The sequence below is a fragment of the Rattus norvegicus genome, chromosome 8 (genome assembly GCF_036323735.1).
Source record: "Rattus norvegicus strain BN/NHsdMcwi chromosome 8, GRCr8, whole genome shotgun sequence".
Classification (NCBI taxonomy): Eukaryota; Metazoa; Chordata; class Mammalia; order Rodentia; family Muridae; genus Rattus; species Rattus norvegicus.
This window is the reverse complement of record NC_086026.1, coordinates 67,305,089-67,317,855: the sequence shown is the minus strand read 5'-3', so window position 1 is coordinate 67,317,855 and position 12,767 is coordinate 67,305,089.

Sequence of the window (12,767 nt, the reverse complement as noted above, 5' to 3'; positions counted from 1 at the left end):
GGTATTGGGATTTGAACCTGGGTCCTCTGGAAGACCAGTCAGTGCTCTTAACCACTGAACCATCTCTCCAGCCCCAAGTACTACTACTATTATTTTTATTATGCTTTTAAGATCCCCTTGCCTTGGTGTCCTGAGCCCTGGGATTATATGCATTCACCACTGTGCCAGAATATGTTTTTTCTTCTTTTGCTTTCAAAACAGGATTTTACTATGTGGCTTAGCCTAGGCAACCCTCCTTTCTCTTCCTCTCAAACACTGAGATTACAGGTATATATGTTCTACTACATCCAGCTTGGCATGTTCTTTTTCAGTTACTTCTTACATATGTCAAAACTCACTGAGCTACATATACATATAGGATTTAATAGGGTCTCATGGTGTAGCCCTGGTTTGTCAGGAGCCATAACAGGACAAGCTAATAACTAGCAGGTGATCATCCTGAGATGGCCAGCCTCGGATTATTATATAATCTGCGACTGGTCCGCCCTTATTAAGCAAGGCTGTAAGGGATTCATTTTGGGAAAGATTCCTGCTATTAAAATGCTTTTCCTGTTGCTATTATTACACATATATAACAATCATTGAGTAATAGCACACCCCTTTGGAGCAGATATCTGTAGACCTATGAAGTTGTACTGTCTCATAGTGATGCTATACAGACAAATAGATGACTTCTTTAGTCTTAATGATGATCCTATAAGAATTCCTAAAATTATAACGTGATTATTAAGTTCTTTTATAGTGGGACTGCTATTAAGTCTCTTTCTGATAGTTAAAACTGCAGTGAGGGGGTTGGGGATTTAGCTCAGTGGTAGAGCGCTTGCCTAGGAAGCGCAAGGCCCTGGGTTCAGTCCCCAGCTCCGAATAAAAGAAAAAAAAACTGCAGTGAGAACTCTGCCAGTCTCCCAAGTATCACCAGTTAACTGCTCTTATATAGTGACCAGACTTTCTCTGGAGCACATTCCAAGAGGTTGTAAAACAATTAACTGAAAGGTCATAAAAAGAGAACAAAGGATTTGTTACAGGTGCAAGGACAGAGGATAAGATGTTGACTGGGTTTATCTATACAAAACTTCTCTAACAACTATGGTTTTAGACCTTTAGTGAACCTGTAGAGCTGACACTGGTAATGAAAGGTTAGCCAGATAATTACTCCTGATGGATATTCACGGAAACATTCTCAGTTGTAAACTTCTATTTCAATTTATGATTTTTCATATGAACTTGTGGTGAACTTTGTAACATGTGATTATGTATTCTGAAAGATGTTTAAGTGTGGAGGACAAAGAGAATACACACAGAAGGACAGAGAGAGAAGGACTGAGCTAGAGAGGGACTGAACGAAAGAGTCAGGTTTGAGCTAAGGAGAACTGAGCTAAGTAGAACTGAGCTAAAAGATCTGGGCTGAGAAGAAATGCAGAGAGGAGTAACTTAGAGACTATAGGTAACATAAGAGAGCAATGTGCAGAATGCAGAGGAAAAGAGGAAAAAATAAGAAGATGGAGAGAGCAGAAGGAGCAGGCAGGTTTTTCCTTACTATGGGACAGAACAGGTCATTTCTTAATAGCAAGGCAGGCTTAGTCTTATTAAAAGGAACAGGCCTTTTCTCTTACAAACTTAATTCACTTAGCATTAAAAGGATAGAAGTTATTTCTTTCTCTATGTAATAAAGATTGGAGCTCATCTTTCATCCAGAATGAGTGAGTTCTTTCTGCACTGATGCTTGGTCTTTTGCTCCATATGCATATGTAAGTATGGATGTGTGTGTAAGTATGTGATCATGAGAATGTATGCATGTGTGTGTGTAAGAATGTAATTGTGAGAATGCATGTAAGGTTGACCCAACTGATTTTTAGTGGAAATGTATAAATGTGCATTTATGAATCCATGTGTGAAATTATATATGTTTATGCATATTTGGCTGTGTAAAGCTTTTCCTTCTGTAAGCGCTATTCACTTCTCTTGGTTCAATAGAAGTTTATTGCTCCAAACTTCCCCCTGGCCTGACAAGCAAGAGGCATAGGGACAGAAGGGAAAAGGCTCCAGCAAGTAATCCTCTACATTATCTCCTGCTGTTTTAGAATGAGGTGCTAAATGCCAGAGACTGCAGTTTCTGGACTCAGAGGAACACAGAAGGCAGGACAGTTACAGTAGCAGAGCATAGTGACTTAGACATAGATAAGTAAATCAGCTACAGTAACATAGTAACTTAGACTTAGATAAGTAAACATTATTATACAGCAACCCTAAATATCTTATAAGACAAAGTCTTACCCTCCGCCGCCGACGCTCTTCCCCCTCCGCTGCCTCAAGAAGAACCAACAAGAGAAAGCAGACCTCCATCGGGGCTGGCCCCCACAGCACTGGTTAGCCTGGAACTTTCTATGTAGACCAGGCTGGCCTTGAACTCACAGAGATGCACCTTCCTCTACCTCCTGAGTGCTGGAAGTGAAGGTGTGCACCACCATGACTAGCTTTTGTTGGTTGGTTGGTTTTTTTGTGTTATCAAATGTTATTCCATGAGAAGGCTAATAAAAATTTGTAGTTTTTCTAACACATTATTTTTTCTTATGAAAAATGGGTTATCTTTAAAAAGAAAACCCCAGTTCATTGAATTAAACCTAAGCTAAGTTTTAATGCAGCCTTTGCCCTCCTTAGGTACTTCGAGAAGGAAAGTGGATTGTCACTGTGGGAGGAAGGCAGTCACCTTGACCCTGCCCCCAGCCCCAGTGCAGGAGGCATCAGGCATGGAGGTTCACAGATATCCTCAGCCATGAATTTGAAGTCAGCCTGGGCTGTATGAGAGTCTATCTCAAAAGATGGGAGGAATGGGAAAAGAGGGAGGGGGAGAAGAGAGGGAATGTGAATCAGAATGTGGGAGGAAGCTGGACTCCTATGGCCCTATGTTGTCACTAGCATATGCCAGGGAAGGGACAGAAATTTATTACATGGGGTCCTAGCAAGGATAACAGCCCATCATGCCTGAATGGCATTCTTGTTGATTTAGGTTGGCAGCCATTTGACTCAACTTCCTGGGCCAATTAATAGTCTTGGCTTTCATCAAAATAGCTGGGTATCCTGGACTGGGTTGTCTAGGTGTAAATTCCCATGCCTCTTCTCAAGTAGAAGTCACTGCCCTTCTTGTGAGCCAAATAAGAGAAGTCTGGGCTGGCAGAAAAACAGTAGAAGGAAACCAGAAGAAGCCAGATGGGAGGGAGGGGGGAGCAGGTGAGGGAGCTGGAGCTGAGTGAGGGGACAGAGAGCCAAGGCCCATGGAGGCAGGAAGAGACCACCTTCTTTCATATAAAGTTCCTTCCACTGATTCCACAGCAATGGTAAGTTGGGCTCAGGACAAGAGGGAAAGAGAATTCTTTCCTTGGCCACACAAAGGTAGTGACTCACTGGGGAATAATTTGCATCTGGGGCTCTGTCTTAACCTCTCTGGGTCTGGGACTCTAATAAAGAAAGAATAAATCACAATAAGTAGGACATAGGCCTGGACAAGGTTCATAGCGACCTGAACCTTGTCCTGTAGACTTCTTGTACCCTGGCTTCTTGTACCCTGGTCTCCAGACCCTTGGCCTGGATTCCTTTCAAAGCCCCTTAAATATTCTTTCTGTGAGTAGCAGATCAGTCATCTAACAGAAGTCAGGATGCTTGCAACCAGGAGCTCTGTCTTAACCTCTCTGGGTCAACGCCCAAGGGAAGATGACACCGAATGTCAGAAGAAGCACTCAGCTTTCTCGGCCTCACCCATGTCTGTGGAATAAACTGGATGCTCGCCATGTCCGAGGCGCTTTGCGTGGTTCTTCGTCCTCACAACTTCCTTACCGAATAGGTTCAGAAACTTTGCCTGAACTACAGAGGAGACTGAAGCTCAGCCAAGATGTCGGCTTGCCGAGAGTCACATGCCAACCAGCAACACAGAATGGATTCAAGTCCAGGTTGTTCCTGGCTGGGGACTTGGTTCTCAAGCCCCTTTCACTGTGCTGCCAAGAAGCAGACTGGGGATATGAGTAAGGGCAGTTAACATTAGGAGGGCACACCCTGCAAATCAGAAGCTGCTGGCTGAGTTACCTGACGTCACAGGCTCATCTCTATCAGCCCCCACGGTACAGACCAGAAAAATGAGGCAGAGGTAGGAGGGGACAGATACCTATCATGGGTCACTAGAGCACAGCAGGGATCAGGTCTCTGTCTCCCCCACAGAGTCACAAGGTCCAATCAAGAGATGACTCTATCCCCCCCAGGTCCCTGTGTAAGGCTTGCCTTCAGTCACAACTGACTTCTGCTGAAATTTCCAGTTCATATTGGAGGACAAGGCCATCTCCTCTGACCTTGGCAAGATTTGAAGAAGCAAAGGAATTTCACCTTAGAACCGGATTCCTCATTATCCCTCACCCAGTAACTCGAGGTCAGTATGGCTGACTTAGAGGGATTCAGGGTCCACTAAGCTAAGATCCACGGTCAGGCTGTAGATCGGCTCCCAGACCTTGGCAGATGAGTTACTACAAGCTCTGCGGCTCACTTTCTCCTCCTCCTCCTCCTCCTCTTCCTCCCCCTCTTCCTCCTCCTCCTCTTCCTCCTCCTCCTCCTCCTCTTCCTCCTCCTCCTCCTCTTCCTCCTCCTCCTCCTCCTCTTCCTCCCCCTCTTCCTCCTCCTCCTCTTCCTCCTCCTCCTCCTCCCCCTCCTCTTCTTCCTCTTCCTCCTTTTCCTCCTCTTCTTCCTCCCCTTCCTCCTCCTCCTCCTCCTCATGTGAGGCTTTCAACTCCTGCACCCACCAAACCTAACCCAGACTCATCCTCCCGGCCCAACCAGCTCCTCCACACACCCTGTACCCTCTCCCTTCCCAGAATGCATCCCTCGGTCACTGAGAGTTGTTAAACCAACAGATAAGAACTAAGCCCACCTGATAAAAGTGTATTTATCAGAAAACACACCTTCCATGTACAACACTGTCTGACACCAACTATACTAGTCCTGTTTTATATTGAAGAAAATCATTTCCCTTTCTTGTCTGCCAACAAAATGGCCGTTTCACACACATATAGGGGCTGGGAGGATGGCCCAGTTGGTAAGGTGCTTGACACACAATCCTGAAGACCCTGAGTTCTAGTCCTCAGCAACTGTGTAAGAAACTGTTCACAGGCGTCAGTGATCTTAGCACTAGGGAAACAGAAACAGGAGGGCAGCCAGTCTAGCCAAAGTGGCCCAGGTTCAGTAAGCGACTCAGTTTCAAAAACTGCAACTGGAGAGTGATTGAGAAAGGCATCTGATGTAGACTTCTGACCAGCAGAGAGAGAGAGAGACAGAGACAGAGAGAGACAGAGAGAGAGAGACAGAGAGAGACAGAGACAGAGACAGAGACAGAGAGGCAGAGAGATGGAGAGAGACAGAGACAAAGAGACACAGAGACACAGAGACACAGAGACAGAGAAAGACAGAGAGACAGACAGAGAGGCAAAGAGATGGAGAGAGACAGAGACAAAGAGACACAGAGAGAAACACTTGCATGCAAACACACCAACTAAAACACATGTAACAGAGTAGGCTGATGACTGCTTAAGGCTGGGGACTTGGAATACCTTGGACGTCCCACATAGTGGGAGTTTTAGGGTAGTAAAGATAAAAATGGTTTACAACCGCTGATCCTGATAACCATAAAAATGTGCACATAATAAAAGCATTAAAGGGTCTGGAGAGACGTCTCAGCAGTTAAGGGCACTGTCTGCTCTTCCAGAGACCCCTAGTTGGACCACACCCACATGACAGCTCACAACCATCTGTAACTCCAGTCCCAGGGGACACAGCACCCTCTTCTGGCCTCTGAGGGTGCCGTGCACAAACATGGAATACATCCATACATGCAGACACAACATCCACACAGAAAAATAAAAATAACTAAACCTTTTTTAAAAACTAAATCCCCAAGCTGTATACTTTAAACGAGTCCATTGTTCTGGTCATGGAGGTCTGTCTCTGCAGTCCCAGCATTGAAGAAGCTCAGGTCAGAGAATCACAAGTTCAGGGTTAGCCTGGGCTACAGAGTGACTTTGAGGCTATCCTGGACTTTGTAGGGAGACTGTGTTTCGAAAATTATAAAAAGCAATAAACAAACAAACAGGTAAATTGAACAGTATGGAAATTCCATCTCCACAGAGCAATCAGCACAGAGAACTGTATCCTCTTAACCCCTTCTGTGTCTATCAGGTTAGGTAGGGGTCACATGTGATAGTGACAGTTGTCCACACAAAGCTACTTGACCCAAGACCCAAGATCCCAATAACATTTGAATCACTTCCAGCAAATTTAGAGCAGCCATTTTTTTTTTTTTTTTTTTTAGCAGAAAATGAGCACTTCTAGTGAGCAGCTGTCACATTCCCTGAGGGAGCGAGCGCTGTCCTGTCAGCCACAGACTTGCTGATAAAGCTGGGCTACAGAGGGCTGGTTTTGCATCACTAATGGCCTTGTGCCTGCAATGACGTCAGCCGGGAATAACTGTGGCATGAGTTTCACAAAGAAAGGCAAGCATCCAGTCCTCTCTGAGATGCTGGGGCGAAGGGACAGACCGCCCAAGTGTGCTTTTAAAACCAACACCTTGGTTTGCTGCTACCCCATACTCCTGCCCAGGGAGGGAGTCTGGATTGCGGGGGCATGGAAGACATTCAGATTCTGTCCTTAGCAGTTGCCCTGACCTAAGCTCAAACCTCAGAGCCCACAGCCAGCCCCTCTGCTGTAGAGCAGCCACTCCCGAAATGGCATAGACTGGAGCTCGCCCCCTCACCCTGTCCACAGGACCATCACAAAGGGAGCCGGGAGCTCACTGTAGGCAGATGAGAGACACAAGGGAGAGTTTTCTGGAGGCTTCTTCACATCTCCCAAAGAACTTCTAGAAACCCAGCATGTCCTTCCCAGACACGACTGGGTTGGTGCCCCATGATGTGTGGCAACTTATCTGAAAGGGTGATGGCTTTAAAACAACAAATGCTGGTTGCCCCCTGTACTTCCTAGCAACAGACAACCAGGAGCAGCCTCGGGCATACAGCTCTAGCTCGTAGCTCCTCCTGAGGGGCCCCAGTCACCGCAGGCTTCGCTGGAGCTTAGGGGCCAGCATCCACACAGGCTGCACTGACCTTCCCCTCCTTCAGGATATTTCAGTGGCTGTTAGCAGCAGCCCCCAGCTTTCCCTAGCTGTGGGTCATGGGCCTCGGTTTCTTACCTCAACTGTGTATCCTTCCCAAGATGGTAGGCATCCTCCCACCATGAGGACAAAAGTCCTGAAAGAGAGCTGAAGGCTGTTCTGAGGTAGCAGGCCGTCACCCCTACTCTGTTGTGCTTGCAGTAGTAGCACACCAAGCCAGGTCTAAGCTAAAACAGAGGGTAACTGGGCTCACCACAAGGTATGGGTTTCACAGCATCAGTTAAAAGATTGATTGAGGCCCTGGAGGGTTAATGCTACAGATTTGGACACTCAAAGTGTCTGGCCATGATTAAACAAATTTTCAGAGAAATGACAGGATCTATCCTGTCCAAAGCCCAGCGCCACCAAAAGTTCGATCTCTATACAGGTTTTGCATTTTTTTTTTTTGGAGAAATGACAAGAAACTTAGACACTGCCATTACCATCTCTCGGGGGGCAGGGGGGACCTGTGGCAACTGAAATACGCCAGTGTCACAGGTGAAGTGAGAGATCCACAGCTCACTTATGCTGCTGTTAGGTTGTAGGTTGTTTTGTTTTGCATACTTTGATTGGTTTTTGTTTTGTTTTCAGACAGGATCTCATAGCCCACACTGGCCTAGAACCTCCTATGTCAACCAGACTGGCCTTGAACTCACAATGAGCCACCACGTCAGGAAGGGAGGTTTACCATATGATGAGAAGGCAACTGAAGATGCAGTCCTCTCTTGGTCTCCCAGGAGTAGAATGTCTATGACACAGGCGGAAGTTAATCCCATGCCTTGTTCTGAGTTGGTTCCTGTCTTGCTCAGCAGGGAGCAATCCTTATGAAGCACCAGGTCCCTTGTCCTCATGGTGAATCTGACCGCGTAGGATCAAGCTCCAACTCCCTTTGTACCCACTTCAGGTTAGCAGGTCCTTAAGGACTTTTGAAAGGCGAATTTCTGAAGGACTGTATTTGGGATTCTACTTCAAATCTCCATGAGTTTGAGGCCAGCCCAGGCTACATGGTGAAACCCCGTCTGAAATTAATTAATTAAGTGGTGAATTAGGTCTCTGCATTTGTGAAACTGGTCTCTCAGGCAGACCCAGGAAGCAGAGAATAGAAGCAGCTTCCAGTAGCTACAGACTTTTCTAGCTAAAGCCAACACCAACAATTGTCCGGAGCCTCCATCCACTGTACAGAAGAGCAAAATTCATCAGGTTAGTATTTTAAAGGACGTCATAAAAAGTAGAAATGCAATCAGCCTTGGAGGGGTGATCAAGGGCAGCTGCAGAGCATGCACCCTACCGGATGGCACCAAGACACTACACAAATGTCTGTCATCACCGGCAAAGGGAGTGGAGAAAGACCTACTTCTGTAACGTGGTGTGTCCAGAAGTGGGGTTAGACTGCTCCCAGGGTCAGTGCACACTCCACCAGCCGCACAGAAGGAAGCGGGTGCACTGTTCACTCTTCTCTGCCTTTTGCTTTCATGGCTGGTTTATCTTGCCCATCCCAATACACTTTTAAACGATCCTGTGACTTCTCAGCCCACAAAGCAACAGCACAGAAGTTGCCATCAGGTAAGCAAGAAGTGAAAGACCACCGGGGTGGGGAAGACCCCCACCCAAGTCTAGAGACCCCCACTCAAGTCTAGAGACGACACAACCCCCAAGAACTCACAAGAAACCGATCTTGATGTAATAAACAAGTGTATTTGAGGGACCAGAGCTCACACAGGAGACAGAGGAGTCGACCCCAAGCCCAATTAGGGGAAGAGATTTATAGGGAAAATTACATAGGCAGTTAGCAAAAGTCACACAAAGCAATTTCATTGATTTGTAACTTGGGCTCAGTTCAACTCTAGGCCACCCTCCTTCTGGGGCAAGCTGACCCTAATTCTCGTTTTTCTCAGGATTGTTGAGTCAGGCCTTCTCGAGGCCAGATGGTTTGTGGTGCCTATAGCCAGGCTACATGCCCAAAACATTTTATGCTATTCTTTGCTGTGAGGTGCACTTGTCCTCACAGCAGGGTCAGTGAGGGATAGTTTAAAATCTTTATTCTTTCAGAAGAAGCCTGTGAACTCGCTGTCCCACCCAAGCAACTGCAGGAGGGAAAGGACTGTGGTGATCATGGTCAAGTATATGTAGGCTCTTCTTCCTTTAGCAGAAAGATGCGTTTCCACCAGTCCAAAGCCCTGTGTTGAGTTTTCACTAGGCTGATGCCTGTGTCACAAAATGTTCGTTGTTCTTTAAGAGGTCCATTTAGTGGAGTTAAAAATTCTAGGTGCCAAGATGGGAACAAGGTAACCAGCCAGACACGAAGGCATAACCAAGCAAGAAGCACCTGCCAGCACAGATGGTCGCAGACACTAATGAGGAACAGCAGGGACCACACCCACAATGGCGTGAAAACTAGGTAGGCTCTTCCCAATGCAGGACTGTGTTGGCCCTCAGCATCCCTTCTCCCCATCCTGGCAGCTGCTCTCCCAGACCTGCAGTCTCCACAGCCATCAGGTTCCTGCTGCTGTCACTCCCCAAACCCAGGTGCTGTCTCAGGGAGCTCGAAGTCATCCTTCTCAGACCTTGCAACCTGAGCACTAGCCTCAGAGACTTACTAGCCATCCTGTGACCACGAAGAACCAATTTGTAGGGAGATGTAAAGATGCCAGCCCCAAAATGCCCATGTGAAATAAGCCAGACCGAGGCCAGGCCTTCCTTGGGACTTCACAGTCATGTAGGGTGCAGTGTGACACATCCTCCTTAGGGTCTCAGGATGCTTGATTTCTGTTGCTTGGACTCCATGCGGAGCCTGGTGGGAAGAAAGGTGACCGTCTTATGGGCATAAATCACCCATGATATTTACAAGAGTCATCCCTCCTCTGGGGGGGAAGGGGTAGGAGTTGGGGTGGGGGTGGGGGGCATCCAAGACACTGTCATCAGCTCAGTGGGCACAGAGGGGCAGCAAGCTCTTATCTATATGAGAATCAACCTGGAGTGGCTTCCACCTGGTGAGGACACTCAATTAATAAGAAACTTGCAGACAGCTACATCTGTGGCATGTTTCCAGACAGAAAACTCAAACACCAGGTTTGTGAGATTAAAGCCAGTTCCTCCCTCAGAGGAACCATTATTTAGGCTGAGACCAAGCCTCGTCGGGTCCTTCATCTTGCAGGTCTTCAACCTGTTGAAGACCACTTCAGGGAGACACCAGGGCGCAGTGAGAAAGGGCAAAACGTTCATGAGTCTAACTGATCCATCAGCTGCTAGCTGTGGGGTCGTCAGCAAACGTTTCCATCTATGTTTGTGGAAAAACTAACACACACATCAACGGGACCATTAGGAAAGGAGCCTTATTGGCCTGGATAAGATTTGAATAGATAAAGAGAAAATCCAAGTCACAAGCTTACAGAAGATAGAAGTATAATGTCTCTTGCATAAAAGAAGTCCAAAGGCAGCCCAGAGCTGGTGGTGAGTTCTCCCCAAACCCCAGGTGCCCTCATCCTGCTTCCTATGTGAACACCTGTTTGCTTCCCCAAGGCTATCCCACAATCCACAATGCTTCCTGACCCATCATCTCCATGCCATTGACCAGAAGAGGAAATCGCAAGAAAAGGTCAGTCTGCACTACAAAATGAGACCTGTTGAAAAAAAAGGGGGGGAAGGGGGAGGATAGGAGAGGGACTGGCTCTACCTACTTGCCTGAGGCCACACACAAGGCCAGGCATCTCATTGGCTAGAACACAACCACGTGACATCACCTAGCTACTCGGAGCTAAGAAAGAGTGGGGATTGTTTGGTGCTGGCACGCCAGATAGAGTTCCCTGCTTCTGTAAGTTAGGAAAAGCTGGACGCAAAGAGCATATGCATGACCTCATGCCGTTTCACCAGAATAACGCTGATGATCCGACCCTATCAAGCATCTGGGCTATCATTCTAGCATACCAGAACATACAGGGACAGAAACCTATTGGGAACACTGGGAAACCCCAGCAGGTATCACAACGGCTGGCAAAGAAAACGTAATTAATGTTTTCATTTTTGTGGTAGACATTCTGTTGGTCCTTCTCTCTTGTGAAGCGCCACTTCTATAGCAGGGACTCCAGAACCACAAAAGTGAGGTCCAAGTTACCCTCTTCCCTAGAGGGGACAATTGTAATTGTCATGGTCTAGACATGGCTGGGTCAATCACATGTCTTCCAGAACTTTGGTTTTGGTTTTGTGATAGGGCCTCTAACCCAGACTAGTCTTGAACTTGTGCAGCCGAGGATGACCTTCTCCTGATCCTCTTGCTGCTACCATCCAAGGATCAGGATTAACCGGTTTAGAAACACTGGTTTATTCAATGCTGGCAATGGAACCCAAGGCTGTACGCATGGTAGGCAAGCTCTCTCCCAACTGAACTCTATCCAAAACCTCTTTCAGAAAATTCTTAAGCTCTCACTCTTGGGGAGGACGCTGATGGAAAAAATGAAGCCAGAGATAGAAGCATGGGGAGGAAATCTATACAAAGTCCCACTGGTCACTCTCAGGGCTCTCATTCTTGTCCCATGACTCCCAGAGATCCAGCTGCACCCTGGGCTCAACTCTACCTAGGTTCCTTTCACTATCCCAGACACCTTTCCCTTCCACCAGGGACGAGCTCCTGTGTTTATAACCCTTTTCAATGACAGACTCGTGTCAGAGTTCTTTGTGGAACATGTGGCAGACATCCAGCTGAAACTGGTTAAAACGAAAATCCGCATATAAATAAAATTTCATTGAAAAAATCTTGAAAAGTTCAAGGGCAGAAGCTTGCATGGCACAGGAAGTTTCTGGTTCCTACCCCCCTTTCTTTCTTCTGTGTTGGCCGCCTTCTCCCGCAGTCAACTAGGCACAGCCAAAAAGAAGCCCAGAAAGATCTCCCTGACCCTGAGACCCTGGAAATTTCTGCAGCAAAAGCAGAGAAGGACCACCCTCTCCATGCCATGATCTCACTGAGGAACTGATTGGCCAGTTTTTGTCCAATCACAGTGGACAAAAACTATTCCAGGCAAGCACAGACCCTGCCTGCCTCAGGGCCACACAGCACCCTGGATTGATGGAGCCTCAGAAACACTAGAAAAGAAGAGAGAGGGTCTCTCCTATGCATAAAAGTTCTGAGCAGACCACAGACATAACTGCATAGGGGCGTCGGGACCAGATGGACTTGGGTTCAAGTCTTAGTTCAGACCCTGAGTAATTGTGTGGATGTGAGGAGCTCACTTTGAGCTGCGTGAGAACTAAGGTTTTCATCTCCAAAATGTATGTAATCATGACCTGCCTGTCAGAGTTGTGACGAGAACTTACCAGGACAATAAAGTACTTAGGAAGGTCTCAAATTCTCAAAATAGCTCAAGTAACCTCCCTGAACTAAAGGCCATGCACTGTGGTTTGGCTTAATGTTTGGGCACCACTTTGAAAGCCTGTGTCCTCGGGCTGGAAAGAGGGGCCAGTGGTGAGGAGCGCACACTTCTCTTATAAAGAGGCAAAGTTCTGTTTCCTGCACTTAACCCCAGCAGCTCACAACTGCCTGTAACTCCAGCTCCAGGGATCCAGCGCCCTCCTCTGGCCTTCCTGGGTACCTGCA